Raw genomic sequence first — 18,067 nt, 5'->3', positions numbered from 1 at the left:
TAATTTTTTTCACTTAATGAAACTTTTTTCACTTTATAGCTTTTAACACAAGTACTGTACGAAAATCTGATTCCCAAGAAAATCCTTGTTTTAGACCAAGTTGTTCATTTACGAACTAAATAAAATATATAATTTTTCAAAATTACATTTTTGGTCCGTGAACTTTTCAATGTTTACACTTTAGCCACCAAACTTTCAAAACTTAACTTATAGTCACTAGATAAAAGTTTGGGTATTACATGATCCATTGATTGACTAATTTATATCTCATACTAAAAACACCCATTATGGAGGCGATCCATTCCAATCTAATTTGCTCCATTTACAATGTCAATATTCAAATCTCTAACCTTGTTTAAGAGATCTACCGACTCATTTCACTAGATCATTTGATTGTTGGTACCAAAATATAAAGTAAATTATACGGGTGTTCCCTTATCTTTTCGGTCCATCCGATTGTGGTCATTGATTCGAAAGATTAATTTTGATCTCTTACGTTTTTAATATGTTCAGTTTTAGTCCCTCGGACGATAATTGCCGTTAACCTATTAATGGAAGTTTGAGTTGAAAATTAAAGATTTAAAAAAAATAACGTAAATAAATGAGTCTGTGATTTTGGTCTTCTTCTTCTTCTCTTCTCTCTTCTTCTTCTCTCTCCTCTCTCTCTCTCCTCTCTCTCTCTCTCTCTCCTCTCTCTCTCTCTCTCCTCTCTCTCTTCTTCTTCTTCTTCTTCTTCTTCTTCTTCTTCTTCTTCTTCTTCTTCTTCTTCTTCTTCTTCTTCTTCTTCTTCTTCTTCTTCTTCTTCTTCTTCTTCTTCTTCTTCTTCTTCTTCTTAAACCACTCACTTCATTTTAATTCTCATTAAGATAAACCATACAAAAACAAACCCATTAAAATCATCCTCCCTCCAAAACATGTAATGAAAGTGCTGCAAAACTCATAGAGCTTGCCACGATTGGAGAAGATGATGAGAGCAACCTCGGCTTCGCAAAGAATCGAGAGCTCGTAAGCCTTTTTCAGCAACCCATTCCTCCTCTTTGCAAACGTTATTTGTCGGTTTATCTTGTTCTCGATCCTTTTAAACTCCACTTTCCCTCTCCCCATTACTACAATATTTTTATTATTAAACGAAACGGGAAAAGGTGGGGGACAGTAGCGTTTTAATGCATTTATCTTCTTCCAGGGCCTTTAACTTTTAGTTAGCTTGTGCTCAGCTAACAGAATAAAAACTACACGCCTACCATGCCAGCTACATATTTATACTTCATAATATTTCTTCACGTAGCAATATGGAGTTTGATTATATGTAAAGTTAAGTCCTGTCAGATCTTTAAACACAGTTACAATCTTTCAATATTTCATGAGTAAACACGTGATGGTAGGAGAACATGACATTCCCAAAACCTCTTCATACCTTTAAACAGTATTCTTGTTGATTATTATATTAATTCAGAGTTAGAACTCTAAAAGCTAACAGAAGTCTTTGTTTTTGCATGGTTTTGTCTTGATGAGAATTGAAATAGTTGTGTGGGTGGTTTAACGAGAAGAAGAAGAAGATCACATATGGTTTATTTATTATTTTATTATTTTTTAAGTGTCACGTAAGAATTTGATAATGGACGGACTGAAATTGAACGTATCGATAACGTTAGAGACCACATACCCTTAATTTTTAAATTGATGACCAAAGTTGGTCAGACCGAAAATAAAGGGGACTATTTGTATAGTTTACCCATAATTTTAATAATATAATATAATATTTTTTTAGTATTTATATGCTTAGTTATATTATAATATTATATTATATTATATTTTTATTTTAATAATATATAATATTATATGATATAATAAATTATTGATAAAATCAATATTATTGATAAACTACGCATTTAGAATCTAAACTATCAATTTTGGTCCGTTTTAGTACTTAAACTTTCTTTTATTTCAAAATCATACCTAACATTTAGATTTTGTTTCATTTTAGTACCACACCGTTAAAACATAACTACAGAGCTGATGTGATATTTTTAAATTTTTTATTTTTAAATTAAGATTTAATTAATTTTATTCAACTAATAAAGTTGTTACACGTGTCAAAGTATATATTTAACTTATATTAAAATACCACTATAAAATGAAAGGCATTTGTTATATCTATGATTCGAACTTAGGACATTACTAAAACTATTATTTAACTTATAAAAATATAAAATTAATTTTCATTTTATTTAGGAATAAGAAAATAATTAAATAACTATTTAAAAGTATTATTTATATTTATTTATTAATTTAAATAATTAATGAATAATATTAAATTAAAATTAATATTCTATGCTAAAAATTATTTAAATGATTTTAAATAATGTTTTTATTTACTTTCATAAATATTTATAAATTATATGTTTATATTTAAATTTAAATAGTTAAATAAATTTAAATAATTTAAATTGTATTTTGAAAATTTTTAATTTAAATTTTAAATAATTAAATACATATAATTTTAAACTACATATGATATATACATATAATCTTTTAAACTAATATTGGTTTTATAAAATATATAAATAATTATTTTTTATTTTAGATTGAAATGAGAAATTATTTAATTTTAATTTAATATTTTTTATAAGTTAAATAATAATTTTGGTATGTATTAAATTAACTCTTAATCTTTTTTAGTGATTAAATGCTTGAATATTTGTGAGATGTCCCAGGTTTAAATCATAGATCTAACAAATTTATTTTATTTTATAGTGGTAGTTTAATATAAGTTAAATATATTCTTTGGCAAATTAGGATCAATGATCTGCCCTAACTTAGATGGTTGAGCGTCTCTCTTTCCCTCAAAGAGGCCCAAATTTAATTCCTGGTAGGTTATATCCCTTGGGAGATTTTCCTTAGTTTGTTTTTAAGAAGGTTGTCATCACCTTATTATTTGAATAGAATTAATTAAATAATAATATAAATAATAATTTAAAAATTTAAAATAATTAGAAAATGTTTCGTCAATTTTGTCATTAAGTTTTTAACGACGGGTATTAAAATGAAACAAAAACTAAATGTTAGCTATGATTTTGAAAAAAAAAGAAAGTTTAGGTATTAAAATAGACGAAAACTGATAGTTTAAGTGCTAAACACATAGTTTACCCTAATATTATTTATTAATTTCATAAAAATAATACTACTAAATAATTAAATATTTAGAATTTATTTATTTATTTATAATTTTTAAAATATAATATAATATTTTTATTTTAATATTTTAATTTATAATATTATAATAATATTATTATTTTAATATTAATTAATATAATTGATAAAATTTATTATTTTGATAATAAAATATAATATTTTTGTCTTAATAAATAATTAGTATAATAAATAATATTTTTTATTTTAATAAAATGATCTAGTTTTAATATTTTATTTATAAAATTGTATAATTAATATTTTAATAATAATAACATAAATAATATTGAATAAATTATTCTCATATTTAAAAATAATAATACTAATGTTTTTATAATTATGAATATTATTTATTATATTATGTATTTATAACAAATAAAATTCATTTTATGAAAATCATTTTCCAGAATATGGTTTTAGTGAAACAAACGTCCTTAAGTATGATTTTTAAAGGGTAAACTACGAGTTTAGTATAAAACTATTAGTTTTGTTCCATTTTAGTACCTAAACTTTAATATTTTTCCCATAATCATACAAGACATTTAGTTTGGCCGCCGTTGCCATCATCATCATCGCTATTGTAGTTGCTTCTGCTGCTGCTGCTGTCGTCGTCCCCGGCCTTGCCCTCTTCAAGGTTGTCCTCATTGTCATCACTTTCCAGGAGGAATTCTTCATCATGCCTCTCCTTAACCTTGTCAGCCATTGCCGGGATGGTTATGTGGGTTGATGGTGTTACTATAATGAAGAAATAAAGGTGGCAGGGTTAATATGTGGGCTGTAAAACTGAAACTATAGTTGATGGAAGTGGAGATAAATAATGATCGGTGAAGTAAGGTTTCATCGTAAATCCAGAAGCCATGAGGAGTGAGTGACGTGTTAGATTAGATGATCATGGGACTTGTTCTTTCTAAAGCTTCATCGCATTCACTACCAACACCAAGCTTCATTTTTTTTACCACGAGCTGTATATAATTTTTCGGTAAACTACACTTTTAGTACCTAATGTATCACTTTTGTTTCGTTTTAATACCTAAACGTTTTTTTCAAAACCGTACCTCATGTTTACTTTAGGTTTTAATTTGGTTCCCATCGTTAAAAACTTAATGACACTGATGATGTGGAATTTTCATTACTAGACACGTGGATTATTGAAAAAAGGGAAAATAATTCCATGTCATCGTTGATGCTAAGTTTTTAATAACGATTACTAAATTGAAACATAAATTAAACGTTAGGTATGATTTTAAAAATAGTGTTTATGTACTAAAATGAAACAAAAGAGATAAATTTATGTACTAAACATGCAATTTACCCTATATTTTTTACAGTTGGTTAACTAGGTTTGATATTGTTTTGGGTAAACTATATAAATGGTCCCTAAAGTATGAGTGATTTTATGTTTTCAGCACTAAAGTTTAAAAAATAACAAAAAAGTTAATAATATTATATTTTGTAACAAATCGATCACTCGTTGTTAATTACTTGGGTCACAATAATCTGATGTGACAGTTAGGGAAGCTAAGTTGGTGCCCTTTGGTCATGTTGCTCATACTTTGACTGGCCCTTTAACCTAATTTTAATAAAAATATATTTTAAAACAAATGTTTATCTTCTTATTTGATAGGATTTTTCTAATTTTTAAAATATTCTTTGGTGGAGTAAATCCAGGTCGTCTCAAATATTTTCGGGGTTCTGAACAAAAATTCAAAAATAGATTCCTATAGAATTAAAGTATATTACATTACTTTGAACAATTAATTTAATATAACATTAATAAATCATAGAAATCATGGAAAATTGATTCAATTTTTTCAAACACGTTATTTTTATTATTTTATTAAGAAAACACCTTAATACAACTAAGAGAGAATAAATATAAAAAATTGAATGTGATTATGATATGGAGCTTGATTTTGAATAATAAATAAAATAAAGAACGATGTATTATTTTATCGATAGATTGAGATTGGAGAAGACTAAAAGTTAAAAAATATTTGATGAATTGAAGAATGAGATTTGAAAAGAGAGAAAATATGATTAAATTTTAATTCAAAATTTTGAATGAATTAATAAGAAAGATAGAAGAATAAAGTTAAAATTTAATAAATTTATGAAATTGAGAAAAATTAAGGACCCTGATTATAAATATTGAAATTGAAGGGACTCAAATATAAATATAAAAATTAAGGGTCTGAGCTAATGCTCAGGATGCTCCCCCTAAGGACCGGCCCTGAGTAAATGACTATTGTTCTAGATGTCCTTGTCGTATCCTTCAATACACATTTTTGTATATTTAAAGTGGAATATAGAGTCAATTTGGCCAATCTCTAAGGAAATATCAAGCTTTTGGTTTCTTCCAAACAAATTTCTATGAGAACATGCAAAGTCGCACATAGGAAACAACATATGAGACATGATAAACTGCATAATATATTGCATCATATCTAACAGACTGTAGGCCCTAAAGTTCTCTCTTTTGCCTCAATAACAATGGGACATGAAATAAGAAACGTTAAAGGCTTAGAGTGACATAACAAGATGAGATATGTGGTCGTATGTAAGAAAATTTACCCCCAAGGAAGTTGAATAGAATGAGAAGCCAAACGAAAAAGAAAAAAATAAACGCATCCAACGAAATCCACCATTACGAATATTATTCTATTGTTTCGTATCGAAAGTACCATTGTTCTGTAACATACATGCCCGATAAAGCAACTTTTATTGTATCAATTACGGTTAGTAATGCTTAAAGGAGACAAAAACATATATCCCACATTGGGAAGTGATATATCTTTGTATTAGTTTATAAAGGGCCATTGCCACTATAAATGAAGATGGAAATGACATCGTTCTAAAGACCAGAGGGAGGCCACATTTGTTGAAGTTAACGAATGATGCAAAATCAAAATTGTGGAAATGGTTTTATTAACAGTGCGGCCGAATTCTTTCCCCTCTATTTGTTCTTTTTTTTATGCTTCTATTTCTTTTTTCCTGCAATTTCACACTCAGACCATGACAATTGGTAATCAGAGCCAAATTGATTCCACCAACATGAAAGATTTTCAATCTCGGATCAGTGGTGTTTTTGATCGAATTTCATCTTCTCTTGATGAGCAAAATAGTATGCTTCAAGAGATACGACAGATTATCGACTTTCCCGACTCAAAAAATAGCGGTGAATCCAGTACCCGATGAAGCTACGTTGCAGCAAACTTCTCAGTTGGATGCTGCAATAAGCTTTGCTCAGTTACATAAGCAGCAAATTAATAGGGAGAATGGAATGGGTCAACCTTTACTAGATGATCCTAACCCATCTTCCTCACTTCTAAAACGGTGTTATCTGCAACAATAGAAGGCACAAATGATGTTTTTAAAGTGTTCGATAATATATCAGCAAGAATAGCTGATGTTGTAATTCCATCCATCATCGGCACAATGAAAGTTGATTCAAGGCTTCATCAAAATGTCATTTTGGTTGGATCTTCGCAGTTGGTCTCGTTGGAAACTCACGGTTTGCCCTTATCGGTTTAGGTTGCTACTCTTACGCCACCCGTTGTTGATTCATACAGACTCTTTGATGTTTAAAGTTCAATTTCTATCTGGTAATTCTAATAACCTGAAGTTTAAAGTTCAATCGATGTTTAGAGAAATTCATTCAATAATGTTTAGAAATGTCAATAAACATGTTGAAATCTTTGATCCTTATGTGTTTCGGCTTTTGTTGATGGGATGAAGTATGATTAAATTTGCTAGGAGTTTGAGTGCGACTAAAAAGGAGATTAGTTCACTCTGTAGGCCAACATTTGTTTTGTTTGCTACAAAAGGATGGGTTACTATATACAAATATGAATTTTTACAGGTCATGCATACGTGGGGGTCTATAAGCCGCAATGCTACATCCAAAACTCTAGTTATAGAGGCTTCAAAGGATAAAAAAAAAGATTGATATTGATGGATTCAGGTTGATATAAGCTTCAAAATATGAACTAAAGCAACAGGAAGAAGGAAAGAAGACTGATGGATTTGAGTCCAAGTATAATCTTGGCAAGAGTTTGTCTTGGTACAATACCTTTTTCACAAGTTCAAGAGTTTTGGCTCCTGAAAATTTGTTTGAAACTTTGAATATTAATGTTGGAAATAAGTGTCTCAAGGAACCAAGTGGTTTACCTTCTGAATCCATGGCAGCAAGTAGAACTGGCACAAAGTGGTTTGCCTATACTGGTGATTGCATTGCCTAGAGAAGTTTAGCTTGAAATGTTTTTCCCCCACCAGTGCAGGGATACCGAATCCAGAAGAATTATCTTTGCTAGCCAATGGATATAGGAAGTTTGAAACAGTAACACATATACTTCCGAGAAATGAATAGGCGTTTTGGAAATCTACTAAATTAGACTCTACGTCGGATAGAAATTACTCCTTGTTAAGTCTTGATATTTATCCTGCTACAAAACATGGGATAGAAGTTATCATAATTCTTGGTGGTGCTACTGGAAATGCTACATCTTGTATCGAAATGGCTATATGTCTAATGTTAGATATTCCTAGAAAAAAGAATGAGATGCAAATATTGGTAAAGTAGAAAATGTTTGATCCTTGAGGATAAGGATCAACTAAAGGGAAGGGGAATATCATATTAATATGGGAAGCAGACACTAGAGTCAAAGAGTATGTAGAGATCAAATTGTTTGGTACAATTCCAACTAATGGCACATATGAAGGTTATAGTCCGGGAGTGATCGCTTATAACATGATAAGGGCCATGGAGCCTAAATTAATGGTTTCGATAGTTGCAACCATAAGTGAGAAAAAAGGTGGCACTTCTATAGTAAACAGTGTGCAAGTGTTGTCCAACAAAGAATAATTAAACAGGGTTTTAAAGGAGCAGTTTCAAAAGACTTAAAACAGGATGAAGTATTACGAAGACAAAAAAAATAAGTGAAAGAGGATTCCAAGTGAGAAACAAAGTTTACCTCAAATTACAACCCTACCAACAGAGCTCATTGGCTCTTGAAGCTGAGTGCTCAATTTTATGGCCCTTACACAATAATTCAGAAAGTGGGATCAGTAACCTACAAATTACAACTACCCGATACGTCAAGAGTTCAACATATGTTTCACATCAACCTTCTGAATAAGAAAATAAGAGACAGAATTGTAACGTCATGAGACCCTCGTGAATTGGGGTCAGATGGCTAATTGAAGGTCTACCTTATTATTGTTTTGGATAAGCGTATAGTGAAGAGGAACAATCAGGCCATCACTCAACTGTTGATGTATTGGACGAGTTTAGGACTGGAAAACGCCACCTGGGAGGATTATACAATGCTAAAGGTGTAGTTTTTGGATTTTGATCATTGGAGACAAGAAACGTTTGAAGGGGGAAGAATTGCCATGATCAAGACTTTGAATGAAGAAATGATTGAAGGAAATCAAAGGTTAGGGATTTGTAAACTAAAATTAGGGGAAATTAATTGGGAAAATACGAGTATTATACCTGGAGATGGAAACGATATCCTTCTAAAGACCAGAAAAAGACAACATTGCTGAAGTCAACGAATGAGGCAAGACCCAAATTTTGGAAATAGTTTTATTACCAGTGGGGCTCGCATATTTAGCTGAGGAGTTTGTTTTAGCAACATACAAGATGGATAACTGGATAAATGACAAGTGTTAGTATTACTGTCAAAATAATTCCGACTTCTCAAAAATAAATAAATGAAGGGAGAAAGTAGTGAAGAGAAGTAGGGTCGGTCCACAGGAACTATAGAATTTCTAATGAAGTGAACTTTCTGATTCTAGATAAGGATGAGATAAGGTAGAAATTTGGATGATGTGATTAAATAAGGGGGTTTTTAAATTGTTTCAATTAAAAGATAGTGATAAAATAAATAAATAAATAAATTTAAAGTGATTGAAATAAAGAAAAACTTATAGTGAAATTAGTCTCACGCTCCAACTTTTGCCTCAATTCCAGTTGATCATTGGAATAAATTTTTGCTTCGGTTATTTGTCGATTACATTCTACATGGCCCAACCCCTGTAACTTGTCTTTCTCTCTTGTGAACCGATAACCCAAAATCTATTTTGGATATCAATCCTTTATGGAAACTAACTACGACTATCGTCGTTAACACCAACCTGTTTTATAGATCTGGAAAAACCCGACTCGGACTATGCTGCCTCAATGAGAATCGATCCCGATATCAATTTCCCTTAGTAGACAGCCGCTAAATGTGTTCACAGGAAGTCGAACTTGCTACCAAACGATTCTTCCTCCCAACTATAAATCAGAACAACATCTGAACCAACGTCGACTTTTTGATTAAAAATAGTTTTGATTTTAAAAGATAGGTCGATTATTAATCTTATTCCTCCAGAAAATTTAGAAAATAACTCAAAGTTATTTTAGTGCTTTTCAATCCTCATAATAGAGATTGAGTCATCGCTTTTGCCCTTGGTTATGGAAAAATTAGCTAAGTATGACAATCATACTTAGCATTTAAAAAATTTAAAAATAAAAAGTACAACAAAGAAAACTTTTGGAAAAGAAAAGAAAACTTTTATAAAACCAGAGGAAAAAAGAATAATAAATTCTGAATGTGTTTTTAGGCTTACCCTGAGAGGGATTTATAGCCTTCAAAATCATAAAAATGAGGAAAAGATAATTACTAAAGATAATTCTTAAAATATTTAAACTAAAATCCTAAAAACATGAGTTTAACTTGAATTCGAATTTAAAAAACGTGGAAGACCCATTTGTCCTTCTAGAAGTGCTGACTGAACCTTTTGGAAGGTGCTAACTCATCGCCACGTCAGATAGGTCTTGCCCAGAGTAATGCCCACTAATCCAGCCTTGATTCCGAAAATAAAAAAATTGCAGAATTATGTCCTTTTAGTGTAATTTCCAGAATATAGAGCCCTGTACAGAAAATGAATAATAACTAAATAAATCACCTATCAAATTCTGCCTCACTTATTCAATGCTTGTCCTCAAGCATTCCTCAATTAACAAATCAAAATCACAAGTTCCATCTTCAATTTCACTTTATTCCTCAAACTTCCAATCGAACTAAGTCTATGACAATTGCCGAATTCAAGGTACAATTAAGCAAAGACACAACTAAGAAAAATTTTAAGCAAGCAATATATCTCAATTATATGCCTACATCAATAAAACATAACTCAATACCTCACAAAGATTCACACATATCCGCTCAAAGTGTTTAGGGTAAAATGAAATCGCTCAAACTGGAACTAACCAAAATATTACCATAGACTTGGAATCCAATCAAGTCTCCACTACTAAAAGTGATCATAATGAAATAATCAAGGTGTCTTTAAATCAAGGTGTAATAGGGCTTAGGTTAGGGAAGGGAAAAGGCCATGATGATCAGTTTAAATACCAAGACAAGAGATTTACAAATTATTTCTAATCTTCTTAAAATAAAATAAAAATAAACATATAAAAACATAAACATAAACATTTTTTTCACATTTTTCGAAAAATATAAAAATGACAGAAATAGTAAAATAATGAAATAATAAAATAAAGAACATACATCAATGTAAACAACTAATCTACTTATCTTGATAAGGGTAGAAAAGAGGGATAAAAATAAAGGCTTGGGTTTAATTATGTGGTGTAAAACAAAGAAAAAGGATAAATGCTCAAAAAGCCGTTCACTAGTGGATATATAAATTGGTAGACTTTTTGGGAAAAATGGGTTTATCCTAGGTATCCCTATCACATTAAAACATTATGCCCAACATGTAGTCTCGATATGCATTGTGATTACAAGTTCTAGAATATCATAACTAGTCCGGTACACTCAAGTCAAACAATGAGCAAGAAAGAAAATGTATGCTCGTTAGGCTCGAATCTCACAAGAAAAGGCTTATGTACTGAGTCAAGTTCATCTCCATCAACAAATGCATGAAATATCAGCACTTAGCATAAAATCACCAACTATGCCAATAACCATCATACAAATTAAGTTCGATCAAAACATGGTCACAATCCAAAGGAAGCAAGAGTATAAAGTAAATTTCAAGATAATCAACTAAAGATTCCAACACTTCAATATCAGAACAACTTAATTCCAAACAATTAAACAAGCAAGTGAAAAATTTGATAGCAAATTCTACCCCCTCACTTAGACCATATTGTCCCAATATGAATAGAAAAACACAGGAAAGAGAATAGAATTACTCCCCTGGTTTAATGGCGGTCGTGTCCACGACGAGACGAACCCGGTCAAAGATAGGACATGATCTCAGCTAAGTTAGCCTCAAGGGAGTCGAGGCGTCCATGAACCTCATGGATTTCACTTTGCAGATGTTTGACTGGTGGTGGTTATGGAGTAGTCCTCCAAAGAAAACTCACTGATTGCGAGGCATGATAGAGCCGGGAGGAACTATGTGAGGTGCGTCGGGGGTGCCAGAAAGGAGGCCCATCGTGTCCAAACACCTAGCATACAAAGCATCCATCACAAAAGCATAAGTAAACAGGGTTGTGTCAAATGTTAATAGAAACAAACAAAATGCAAGGTGAGTAATATAAGGCCTGAGGATAAGAGGGCGATCGAAGCGCACAACATGCTCAAAGGCATGGGTAATCTAGAACCCTAAATTTACCTAATACCAATTTGCATACACCATAAAAAGAACAGTTCAATCTTACTCAATGAAGACATAGTATCATTACGTCCGAAATAATTATATTCTAAGAACCGGTGGATTTAGCAGAGAGTTGGATCATGAATGTGCCATGCTTTTGTAGTGCGTGCATTGTATTGAACTCCCGTCGATCCTGTGAGTGTGTCAGAAGCTATGTCAGTGTTGAAATCCTGAGGTATCCCAAGTAAAGCAGTCAGATAGCCATGATCCATGATATCTGTCATGAATCCCATATAAAAAGTGAAATCATTCACAGACATTCTAAAGTACTGGCCAAGCAATCGAAATGATATAACATCAACAGAGTCGATAGAAATGACACGATGCTGTAAAAAGGTAAACGTAGCATAAAATTCAAACACCAATTCATAGTAGGTGCTACACCTAATTTCAAGATACAATTCCCAACCAATGGTAGTAAAATAATTGGAGACAAAGTCTCATAAATGTAAAGTACCAAGAGTACGAGAGGGAATATATTTGTAAACCTGAAACATGCGATGTCGAATGTTGTCGAATCTACAGGACTCATCGTCATCAAATTGTAGATATCCATGAAGAAGTTCTTCAATTGGGACAAAAATTTTTGGCCCTGGTGGTGTCTTTCAAAAGAACCGTTATTATTAGCATCAACCTCGTAACCAGAATGCTCACCGGAATTAGCTGCAAAGCTTACTACAAATGAAGGAGATGGTGGTGGCGCATCGTGTTGTTAAGAGGAAGAATCTTTTACAGCAGCTAGTGGAATGGGAAGTCCTTGTTCAAAGTCCTCTGTAAAACCAAAAGTAGGGTGCCACATCAATAAATGTTCAATTTCCAAGGAGAAAAGTTTACCTCAGGCTACTCAGGGAAATCAGACGATGATGGCGCGACAGGCGACATCGACTGAGAAGTGAAACCCGTGGCATCTCAGATTGTTCCTCCTCCATTGACTCGGTGGACAGCGGTATTTCGGGGTGTTCCTCCACCAGTGGCTTAACAAATTTGTTAAGTTAATCGATTGACGGAATCGGCCAAGAGGGGGGTGAATTGGCAATAAAAATTTTGGTGGAAGCTTTTACAAAAAATTGAAAGAAATTGCACAGCGATTCAGAGTGGTTCGACTTTCTTAACCAAAGTCTACATCCACTACCTTAGCTATCCACACTAAGGATTTTCCACAAATTCACTAATTTGTCTTTCTTTTGAGGACAAAGAGTAACCATACAATCCTTCAAGAATTATACCCCAAATTCTTCAGAACACTCTCTCCCAAAGAGAATAATACAAATTTGTAAACTTACAAGGAAATCCTCACAAGGTAGATTGTTTGCACAATTCTAGAACAAAGAAAAGAACACTCAAGAATGAATACAATTGAGCACAATAAGTTTTCTTGAAAGCAAAATGAATATTGAATGAAAAATAGACTTGAAATGCTCAAACTTGAGGTTTGATTCTTTCTCTTTGATTCTCTCTTGATTCTAGTTGCTTGATGTTTCTTTTTATTGATCAATGGCTTCTAAGCTTGCTTAAATATACCTTGAATCACTTCTGAACGTTGGGAATGATTAGTGGAGTCAATATAGCCGTTTAAGTGTGAAAACAATTAATTAAAACAGTTGGGAGCGTCAGTGCATCGATGCATACCCATGGTGCATCAGTGTAAAATTCAAATATTTTGACCGTTGGACCCTTAGTGCATCGGTGCACTAAGAGTGCATCGATGCATCAAGTGCATTCGATGTTTCAAAATAGCCAGAGTGCATCGATGCATGGCTGGTGCATCGATACTTGGCTGGTGCATCGATGCATCAAATGCATTCGATGTTTTCATAAAAAATCCTCAGTGCATCGGTGCATGGAATGTGCATCGATGCATGAAATGCATTCGATGTTCAATTTAATTCATGGTGCATCGATGCATGGATTGGTGCATCGGTGCATCACTCTGAAAAATTGATTTTAGGCTTGATTTTTGGTTCAAAATACTTTGTGAAAATTGTTTCAAAAATATATTAAGTATAAAACACAATTTTACACATTTAGTAAGGTTTGAAATTTATCTTAAAAGTCTTGGAGTAATAATTTGATATTCGATTAATTGAATCGAATATATTTAGAAAATCATTTGTAAAATCTCAAAATTTATTTAAACTAATTTGTTATATCGAAATACAAAAATGTTTTCAACAATCTCCCCCTTTTTGATATAACAAAACATTTGTATTATTTTAAGATTTTCTAAAAATTTGAAACAATTTCAATTTAGAAAAATTACTCCCCCTTACTATAACACTTCCCCCTTTGAAAAATTTTGACACACTTAACATTTCTCCCCCTTTTTGTTAAATCAAAAAGACTTAAAATCGATTTGAACAAGGTTTTGAAAAACATAGCCAATTGATTAAATATCTATATATATATATAGCTTAAGCTGCTAAGATCACAATCAAAAGAGAGTTAGCCATTAGTTTCATAATCAATATTCATAAGAAAAATGTGAAATGGTAAATTGGTTATATTACAACTAAAAAAATAAATGATACATATGTTGTAATAAACCAAAATATATATAAAATATCAAACAGTCATCCAACGATCAAAGAAAGTAAATCCAAAATGTTTTAACAATGCAAGTTCAACCCAAAAATAATGAAAGATAAGTTTATTCATCCATTGAAGGATCGAGAGGAGGAGGAGGGTAACGAGCTCTCATCTCAAGCGAGAGTGCATCCAAACGATCATTCATATCTTGTTGTCGAGCTCCCAAGGTAGAGAGCTGGGACTCAATGAATGTGAAGCGCGAATCCATGGACGCATACCGTAAATCAAATGTCTCCAAAAATGAACGAAAATACGGAGGCATTTGTTCTTCTTGTGGAGCTGGTTTCGGTGCAGGCTCATCATCAGGTACGTGATCATCGATGTCTTGCATAAGTTGTTGAAATTCAGGATCATCGTCATCAGCCGGAGCTGGAGGAGGAGGAGCACGAGAGGAGCTAGGAGCAGCTCGTGAGGAACTAGCTCTAGGAGTTTGCTTTCCGGGTCTAAAATCCCATTGACCGGTAACCTCGTCTTGTTTCCAATCTTCTTTCTTCAAGGATGTGAGATTGATTTGATTTTGAAGTGGGATAGGATTGTAAGAGAAACGTCTAGACCAAATTTGATAAAGAGGTTAATAAGAAGAAATCCATAAATCAATGTTTCAATATGTTTTTAAGGAACAATGTTTATGATGTCCACTAGTTGACTGAATATAATGTGGGGCAGATTTATTTTGATTTTATTTTTAAGACAATACATCCACCATAAATCCCTAGCACAAAGTGTGGAGTACCTACCTCCGGATGGTCTAAACCACCAAGAGATCATCAAATGGAGAAAACTATCGTGATGAGATCGTAGAGTACTAACACTTGAGTTTGGAACATAGGGATATTCCACATTTTCGCTTTCATTATATACACCATTATCATCTAACCCAAATCGGAAAGCTATAGTCTCGGGGTCAATATTAATATATTGGCCTAAAGGATAGGATCTAATGGCTATAGTTCCACATTAAGTTTCATTTTGAATACACACCGTATTGGAATAGAAAATGCGGACCAATTGTTGATAGACGATAGGTTTAAGCTTAAACAATTTATCAAACTTCCAAGTTTTAAGAATCGGAAGGTATTCGAAATCAATGTCAACCATAGCTTGAAGCGAAGGAATACGTTCTTAACGGATTCTATAAGTTTGGAAAGAGTTTTTGTACCTAGAGTACAATTCGTCTCTACGACGCTCAGACATGTTAAAACAAGACCCTAATAGAGATGAAGGTGGAGGAGGAACGATATTAGGAGGTTGAGGAACGGAGGACGGTTTTGGTTTGATCGACTCGAAGATGACCTAGGTCGTTTAGGATTTGACATGATTAAAGGAAATCGGAATAAGGAATGTCACCTGGAATTTGAAACACATGTATGCATAATCAATCCCAAAACTCAAATGAGTCCTCAATAATTCAAGGTTCTCTAAACCATATCCTAATAGCCATGTTTTGAAAACTTTTTAATAATATCATAATATAGTTTTCATGAAAACAACACAATTAAATCAAAAATATTACTGATTTTCAATTTTTTTTAATTTCGAAATTCAAAGAAAAATCTTGAAAAATTGTTTGTTTTTGACGAAATTGGTAGTAAAATCTAGTTTAGAACCAACAAACAATCAATTCCCTATATAATGTTCATCCTAGAACTAATCAAAACTAGTTCTAAAATCAAAATTTTGTAAAATAGAGGTTTTTAGAAAGATACCTTGAAAATTCGGATTGAGAGGGATGATGAGTTGTTTTGCACGATTTAATGATTGAAGCATGATTGCAAGTTGAAAAGCTTGAAGATTCCAACAGAAATTCGTTGATTTTGAGCAAGAATGGAGATTTTAGAGTGAGAGGGACGAACGGCTTGGAGAGAATAGATTTTAGGTTTTGAGAAAATGAAGAAAATGAGGCATTTTAACCCAAAACCCGACGGATGCATCGATGCATGACCATGTGCATCGATGCACATTCAAAGGGATGTATCGATGCACTATTAAGTGTATCGATGCACTAAGCACAAAAATGACAAAAATCCATTTTAAAATACTCAAAATGCTAAATTAATTGACTCTAGTGGTATTGGTAACTCATTTATTGAAAATTAATCATGTTCAATCAATCAAATTTATCCTTAAACAACTTTTGAACATAAAATAAATTTTCATCAAGAATCATAAACTCCCCCTAACTTATAGCAATGAATGCAATAAAAAATTAAGCATTTTTCATTTAATCTTAAAAGTGCTACAATTATTCTAAACGCTAAGTGAAGATAGGTTGGTCAAACCTAATTCTCTCCTAAGTGTCCAAAATCTTTCCTTAGGTTTTGTAAAGATATCTGCTAATTGGTGCAAAGTATCAACAAATTCTAGAACTACATCTTCCTTAGTGACATGGTCTTTAATGAAGTGATGTCTTATTTCAATGTGCTTAGTTCTAGAGTGTTGGATGAGATTTTTAGTGACACAAATAGCACTAGTATTGTCACACTTGATAGGGATGGTACCTACTTCAATTCCATAATCAAAAAGTTGTTGTTTCATCCATAAAACTTGTGCACAACAACTATCAGCTGAAATGTATTCAGCTTCAGTGGTAGATAATGCAACACAATTTTGTTTCTTTGAGAACCAAGAAATTAGCATATTTCCAAGGAATTGGCAAGCACCGGAGGTGCTTTTCCTATCTAATTTGCATCCTCCATAATCCGCATCAGAAAAAGCATGCAAGCTAAAGCTAGAGTCTCTATGATACCAAAGTCCTAAACTAGGAGTGTCCTTAAGGTATCTAAAGATTCTCTTAACAGCTAGTAAATGTGATTCCTTAGGGCATGATTGAAATCTAGCACATAAGCAAACACTAAACATAATGTCAGGTCTAGTTGCAGTTAGATAAAGTAGAGATCCAATCATTGACCTATATAATTTAACATCTACACATTTACCTCTTTCATCTAAGTCAAGCTTTGTTGAAGAGCTCATTGGAGTGTCATGAGGTTTGCCATTTTCCAGTCCAAACTTCTTGAGCATATCTTTGACATACTTAGATTGATTGATGAAGATGACATCTTTTCTTTGCTTGATTTGGAGTCCCAAGAAAAATGAGAGCTCCCCCATCATGCTCATCTCAAACTCACTTTGTATTAACCTAGAAATTTTTGGCAAAGAGCATCATTAGTAGAACCAAATATTATATCATCAACATAAATTTGAACTACTAATAAATCTTTACCTTTATGCTTTAAAAATAATGTAGTGTCAACCTTCCCTTTTGAAAAACCATTTTCAATTAAAAAGTTTGACAATCTTTCATACCAAGCTCTTGGAGCTTGTTTTAAACCATAAAGTACTTTTGTCAATTTAAGAACATGATCCGGAAATTTTGAATCTTCAAAACCTGGAGGTTGTTCCACATACACTTCTTCTTTTATAAAACCATTTAAAAATGCACTTTTAACATCCATTTGATATAGTTTAAATTCATGAAAACATGCAAATGCTAATAACATTCTAATTGCTTCTATCCTAGCTACGGGAGCGTATGTTTCATCATAGTTTATGCCCTTTTCTTGAGTATACCCTTGAGCAACAAGTCTAGCCTTGTTTCTCACTATATTACCACTTT

The 18,067-nt window shown here is 32.3% G+C and overlaps 1 long non-coding RNA gene across 1 annotated transcript; it reads right to left on the bottom strand.

Annotated features, from left to right (window-relative positions):
* Window positions 1-982: 982 nt before the first annotated feature.
* LOC120116906 lies at window positions 983-9,727 on the bottom strand. The gene is made up of 4 exons (XR_005515587.1): window positions 9,715-9,727; window positions 8,729-8,732; window positions 2,664-2,670; window positions 983-1,106 (listed from the first exon to the last, which is right to left on the bottom strand). It is a non-coding gene; the product is annotated as an uncharacterized LOC120116906 (long non-coding RNA).
* Window positions 9,728-18,067: the final 8,340 nt, after the last annotated feature.

Source organism: Hibiscus syriacus, unplaced genomic scaffold (genome assembly GCF_006381635.1).
Source record: "Hibiscus syriacus cultivar Baekdansim isolate YM2019G1 unplaced genomic scaffold, ASM638163v2 tig00110306_pilon, whole genome shotgun sequence".
In the NCBI taxonomy this organism is placed as follows: Eukaryota; Viridiplantae; Streptophyta; class Magnoliopsida; order Malvales; family Malvaceae; genus Hibiscus; species Hibiscus syriacus.
Note: the sequence above shows the minus strand (reverse complement) of the source record. Positions and strands in the feature narration are given on the sequence as shown.